Source organism: Cyprinodon variegatus, unplaced genomic scaffold (assembly GCF_000732505.1).
Source record: "Cyprinodon variegatus isolate N-32 unplaced genomic scaffold, C_variegatus-1.0 Scaffold988, whole genome shotgun sequence".
NCBI lineage: Eukaryota > Metazoa > Chordata > Actinopteri > Cyprinodontiformes > Cyprinodontidae > Cyprinodon > Cyprinodon variegatus.
This window is the reverse complement of record NW_015151441.1, coordinates 111,610-118,423: the sequence shown is the minus strand read 5'-3', so window position 1 is coordinate 118,423 and position 6,814 is coordinate 111,610.

Genomic DNA, 6,814 nt, shown 5'->3' with positions numbered 1-6,814 from the left:
AGTTTTCTCAGTTCACCTTCTAAAGACGTGTTGATGTGCAGTCTGGTTATCTTTATTTTCTCGTTTGTTACAATTAGCCTTTTTTATTCACATATCTGAATTTTCAGTGCAGTTATTTTGATTAATCTGAGTTGATAACATTTTTAGGAATCTATCTACATGTGAGTCTTGTGTGGTAGAAAAGTTAAGTAAACCTCATTGTGGGGACAAATAAGTCGCATCAGAACTCGCCCATTTCGCTGGGCAATAAATTGTTCCAAAGAAGTCCTGCGAAAAACGTTGGAATTGTTATTAGGTTTAAATCCAGATTGCCCACACTGCAGCTGGCAGGTTAGGCTTTGAAAACATTCCCATATCTTTTTTTTTTTTTTTTTTTATTTAACTCTCATCCAGCGTTTCTGTCTTGCTGGTCCTCAGTCATGAGGCTGTTGTGCTACAACTGCTACGCTAAGAAAACTATGGGGAAGGGGTTGAGTGGAGACCGAAGCTCTAGAGGAGAGGTTTTGTCACCAGTTTTGTCCTCACATATTCAGAATTCAAACTTCTGAAAGTACTTTAGATATGTAATTATTCCATACTGTAATAATTAATATAACTATGTTTGTTATCTACTTCCAAACTCAGCATTTCTTCATCCTTTCCTGCAATAAAAAGTTTGCTTTGACTGGATTTGATAAAACTTTAAACCTCTCAGTATAAATTAAATATTTTGATAAAAGATGAAAATCTGCCTCCTGGTATGTTGAAGTATAAATAGTTTAAATATAATTAAATTAAACGACCTTAGTTTTTGGGAATATATAAGAATTATGCCCTAATTTGTAGTTACTGGACTGACGTTACTATATTTTAGTTTTACAAACTGGATCTTCTCGACGTTGTTTTTCCTGTTTAGTGCGATTGCAATTACAGATCTTGATCTGAGTGGAGCATAATGTAGCTCGGCTCCATATTTTGACGGTGACGGACGGAGAAGACGTACGTGGATGGTGACGTGTGGAGGAGTAGCAGTGGATGTAGAACAGTTCTCATTGATTAACATGACAGACAAGAACCCCACATGATGTATGTGAGCGGGGCGGAGCTCGGGTTGATAGACCGCCATCAGTGGACTGATGACAGGCGTGGCTTTGATAGGTTTCTCGTATTTGGTTCCAAACCAAGAAAAGCATTATGTGCTTCTGCTCAGAGGAGAATACATTTTTTTTTTAAGTCAATATCCTAAAACTTTGGTTTAAATAAACAAGGATTAGTAAATGGAAAACCCCAAACTTTATAGTGTTAGATAGCCTAACTTTTCCTGATCTGTTTGTTGCCCTTTTTCTCATATCTATTTTAACATCTGTAAACGTTGATTTCCTCTGTCACTAATTTAATTCACAGGCATGTCTGTTATAGCATTTTACAAAATCGGACAGTCGGATGTTGTTCTTTGTGGGAATGGAAGTAATGCCATCCTTTTTGTGTTGTTCATTGGAGAAACGGTGGAAATGTAATTCTTAGGCATCTCTTAGGAACCCCAGCCTGTGCTCCCAGTAGGTAAAGGAGAACTTGCATTAAAAATCACTTCTAGTATTTTGCAGATTCACTCCCTCTGCTTTTTAATGTAACAATGGAGGAGATGGTAGCTCTGGAAGAAGGCCTTTGAATATTATATCTTAATTCAGACCCAGGTTTTTTCATGTCTATGGACATTTTTCTTTCTCTTGGGTCAAAAGTCTTTGTTTTTTTTGTATTATCCACAATCAGAGTAATCCAAAGTTATAAAGGTAATTTATTAGCCTAAGTTTAATTCTTTCAACTCTTAATATTCACACTATTTCCAAGCAAAAGTTTTCAGATGAATTATGTTTGAAATAATTTGTCCTGATGTAGACATTGGGAAGTAGTTCCGTGATTCCCAACTTGTTGTGCTGTTATAAACCTTTTCTGGCTCAACTGGGTGCATCAATGAGAAGCACTATAAGGAAAGTAGACGATTCTTCTGGTCTGAAGATGAGTTTTAATCAGTTACCTGGACTGGCAGACCAGGGTTCCCTTTCCAAGAAGGGGGGGCCGGAGGGTGTGTTCCACCTTCAGAGGGTCCAACCTCTCAGCCTCGCTCTGCAGGTCTATAGCAGGGTTAGGAATGCTGGAGAGGAGAGTGGAACCTGGGCTTCAGGAGAAGCACAGTTGTTTTAGCCCCGGTGTTCTGTCAGACCAGCATACCCATTTTTTAAGCTTATAGTGATCTTACCTTTAAATAATTTTTTTTTTCCAAACTTAAGGGGTTTATTGCAATTTTGGTTCCTTGGTTTTTTTTTGGCCCTGGGGAGGGCATTCCCTTTTTTTTTATTGGCGGCCCGGAGTTGTTCCGGAGTTCGGGGTTTGGGGGCCGTTTACCAGGGGCAGCATAAAGTGGAACCTGGTCCCGGTGCTTCTTGGACCCTTGGTCATCGCTCCTGTTCAAAAGTTCCATGGACCAGATTTCTAGGAGCAGCCAAGGACCAGATGGGGGCTAAATTGGGGGCCGATAGAAGTTTTGCCAAGAGATGCAGCACTGGGGCAGGATGATGAACCACTCCTCCAAATCTGAGGCCATGGTTCTTAAACCAGGAGAAGATGGCGGTGCTCCTCAGGTTGGAGGAGAGTTTTTGCCTGAAGTATGAGGAGTTCAAGCATCTTGGGGTCTTGTCCATGGATCAGTGAGGCTGCTGCTATGATGCAGACGGTCTGTTTAGTAAAGAGAGGGCTGAGCCAAAAGGCAAAGATCTCCATTTATCAGTTGTTCTTACTCTCACCTTAGGCCATGAAATCTGGATCATGACCAAAAAGAACAAGATCCTGGATACAAGTGGCTAAAAAGACTGTCTTGACTGTCCCTTAAAGATGGGGCGAGGAGTAGAGCTGCTTCTCTTCCATATTGAGAGGAGTTGAATGAAGTGGCAGGTCAGACCTCTTTTGCACATGTTCCCTGGGAGGAGTTCCAGAACCATCCCACCAGGAGGATGCTGGTGGAGGACCATGTCTCATGGCTGGAACCGGATCACCTCAGGCTGGGAGAGGAAAGTGTGGGAGTCTCTGCTGAGATGGTAACCCGCTGTAGGTACCAGATCTGCTTGGGTCCTGCTTCAAGTCAGTGATGTTAAACTGCATGATTGGCTGAACGTTTTTACATGATGTAAAACATTGTGGTTGCCCAGACAACGATAATAACATCATGCAGCATCCTTGTGCCGAGTTGGGAGCATCTGTAGCGTTAGTGTCTAATGACAGATGAAGTTCTACCTGATTAATAAAGAAACTGAAATAAATCTGTTTCTGGTGTACACAGTAACTTAGACCCTGATATAAAGGGGGAGAGCTTGGTAGCGCTGTGGCTAGCTGTGCTCAGTAGCTAACAGGTTAGCCTCTTTTAGCTCAGACAGTTAGCCATATTAAGCTATACTGGTTTTAACTTTGTGTCAACAACAATCGTTTGTTTTCTACAAGTAGAATAACTGTTTTATTTGTCTAAAATCTCTAGAAAAGTCATTTTTCAAGATATTCCATTTGTCCTTCCTGCCCTCAGATCGTAATAAAACAAATAAAAATAGGCTGAGACTTTTTTTTTTGTCACCTTGTTAAGTAGCAGAGCTCAGTCTTAGAAGGCAGGACTTTCCTGCAAGACTGACAATGATTGTTTTCTACTTTCGGCTACTTTAGATCGCCAGTGAAATGTAAAATAACAGCAAATACGGGTAATAATATGTTGAGACTCCAGAAGAGATTCGATCCTTAAGAAACAGGTGCAATTGAGTTTGTCCAAGTGAAGTTGACATATGATGACATCATAAGAAGGGGCAGGGCCCCGAGCTGATCTGGTGCCTACGCCGGCTTCCATTAAATCAAGGAGTCCAGTAAAGAAACCGACATAAAAGAAGATCAATGTGGCTGAAGAATCTGTGGATGAAGCAATCAATTATTGAGCATCTTTAACCAAAACAAACGTCTGTCTGTGTGATTTTTCCATCCAGAAGGACCGTTTGCGCTACAGTCACTTTGGCTGCTATCACATGTTACATTTTAACCTGAAATATTTCAGCCTTCTAGCTGGAGCCTTCCTGCTCGGTGAAAGTAACCCCACAGTTTTCTTCTGACGGATTCCCCTTATTTTCTACCTGTTTTTAGTCTGAGCCAAACGTGATGTTGGGAAGAATGCATACATGTTTAATCCTATCATTATGAGGTTGCTTGTTTTTCTGAAAAAAGAATATCAACAGGTGTCATGAAGTTTTTTTTAGTCAATCTATTTTCTTCAATATGAAAAGAATCCATTTTTCAGCAGCTTTGGCAGTTTGTTGCCTCTGAGGTCCACAGAGAACACATATTAGCTCATCAGCATGTAGTGGTGTACTTTTTATGAAGTAAAATCTTTCTAAGTAGAGATGGATTGATAGTTCGGCCGGTCGATTTATTTGGCCATTATGAGTGTCTGTGTTTTTTCCCTTCTTATATTGGTATCAGCCGATATGCTGATTCATGGGTGCGCTAAGAAGCCATGCTTTGAGATGACGTGATGCTCCCTCTGTTTGTCCTACATTCTTAATGTTTTGTTTGATTAGTTAGCAGTGGTTTCTTCTTATTGAAATGTAGACGTATATAACATTTGTTATCACTGTGCAAGTTTTATCTTGCAAATGGGGGAAGAAAAAGCAACATTGGCTTCAAGAACATTGCCCAATTATCTGCAGCACATATCAGAATGGGTTAGACTCTAATCTGTGTTGGCATTGGTCATTAGGAAATAAAACTTGCTTCTAATGCTACGTTCAGACAGAACGCAGCAGAAGCAGCGGAAACACCCATGTTGCTTCATTTTTGATGCTTATTCCAGTTTAGTTCTGACGCGTGGCCGAAGCATCTTTGCTGCTCTGGCTGAGCGTTCGAAATGTAGGTCTGATGCACGTTGGATGGAGCTAAACTATCCTTTCTTTGCCTCTACCAATGGCGGCTATATTTGCGCCTAAATTGGACCAGAAGTAGAAGTTTGGGGTTTTTTTTGTAAGCCTGCAATACCTGATACTGGTCTATGGCTCTGAAAGGGGGGTGCATTCTAAGCCAAAACTAGTTTTGGGCTACTATATAAAGCTTCAAACTCGACGCTAATTCTGACTTTTTGAAGTGAAAAGGCTTCCAGGATGGGAAGCGAAATGTCTTCAAACTTGGAAACAAATCTTTTGAACTTTTTTGGTCTGAGTACAACCTGAAGAAATAAACAAACACAATAACTACGCTTTCCATAACACTGTTATCAAAGTTTTGTTTTTTTCCATCAAGTCAGTTTTTCAGTTGTTAGTAGAAATTTACATTTTCACCATAAAAATGTGATTTAAATGATGTAATCTTGACCCATTTTGCCAGAAGTTATTCAAATTCATTTTTATTCCCATTTATCTATATTGATGTTTTGGTAAGAAATAAAAATAATATAATAATAAAGAATAATATAAACTTTTTAAAATGAATCCACTGCAGCTCCCAGAGGAGGTGTTGTGCGGGCAGCAGGTCGGGTGACCCGTTTACGGAGGATTGGTTCTGGAAGTAGCCTTCGGGTTCAGTTCCAGACTCTCCGACTGTTGCTGCCTGCCTGCTATGTGACTGTTTAAAAAGGCTGCTTGTGACACAACATCTTAAAAAGGGAGGAAGAGAAGCTCTCCTGTCAGAAACTGGTCGACAGAAAAGGGAATTCTCTCACTAATGTTTTCTGAGTTTTAACAAAATGAGGTGAAACTAATGATTTTAGGAGGATGTCCTGTTTTCTTTAATTCAAAATTGAAATATTTGTTTAATCTTTTTTTATCACCCAGGTTACCTAGTTCACTTTTGTTCCTAGGGAGATTCAAAAATCAGCAATGTGTGAACTCCCCCCTTTGAATGCACTTTTCTTTTTCTTTTTTTACACACATACACCATATATAATGTGTGTGTGCATTAGTAAAAATGTTTCCTTTAAATTGTGAAGGTAACTTTCTGCTGCCAGCACAACTGTCACCATCAATTGCCCAGTCTTGTTTTAATTCCATTTGCCTGTGTCATTCTTTGCTCTTGCTTTCGGCTCTGTGGCTCCACCAAGTGCTGAGAAGGAGAAGGTTATCTCCGCGTGTAAAGTGTTCCTCCACTTCTTGCTGAAAGCACCCTGCAGTAGTTGCATGGTAATTCTGCTCTATCTTTCCTCTGCATCATGTTTACCTAGCAACAAGCATCACCCGCGGCTGGCCATTCTATTGGTCATTTGAAAACGCACGGGGGACCAATGGCAGGGCTGTTGCCATGGTACAGTGTGTAGTTGCCGGGTGGAATTTTGCTGCAAGGCACGTGAGTCTCAGAGTCTGCTTGCCTCCTCCAACTAGCGTTGTAATCTCCACTGTCTGGCCATTAGTACAGTTGAATGTGATTTAATAGAAGCCAATCAGTAAATCCGTGAAGGGAAATACTAAACTTTATTCAGTAATTGAAGAACAGCATTTTATGGAAGCATTCCCCCAAAAAGGCAGAAGCTATTGAATTTTTATTTACATTTTTTTATTTTTACTTTTCATTAAAGAAAACCAAAATAAGTAACAAATATGAAATTAGATATTTTACAGATTTAATTTTTTTTTTCACTGCTAAAGCAGAAACCTTTTGAGGATAAATAGAGCAAACTATGGATGATTTATGCTGAAGGTTTACATGGAGGAAGCCTGACGTTTGGAGGTGCCTCTGTGTTTCCATGCACCGCTCATGACAGCCTGTATGAGGGAATGTTTAACTATGCAAAACCTTTAAATCTAAGCTGGCATTTTTCTTGATC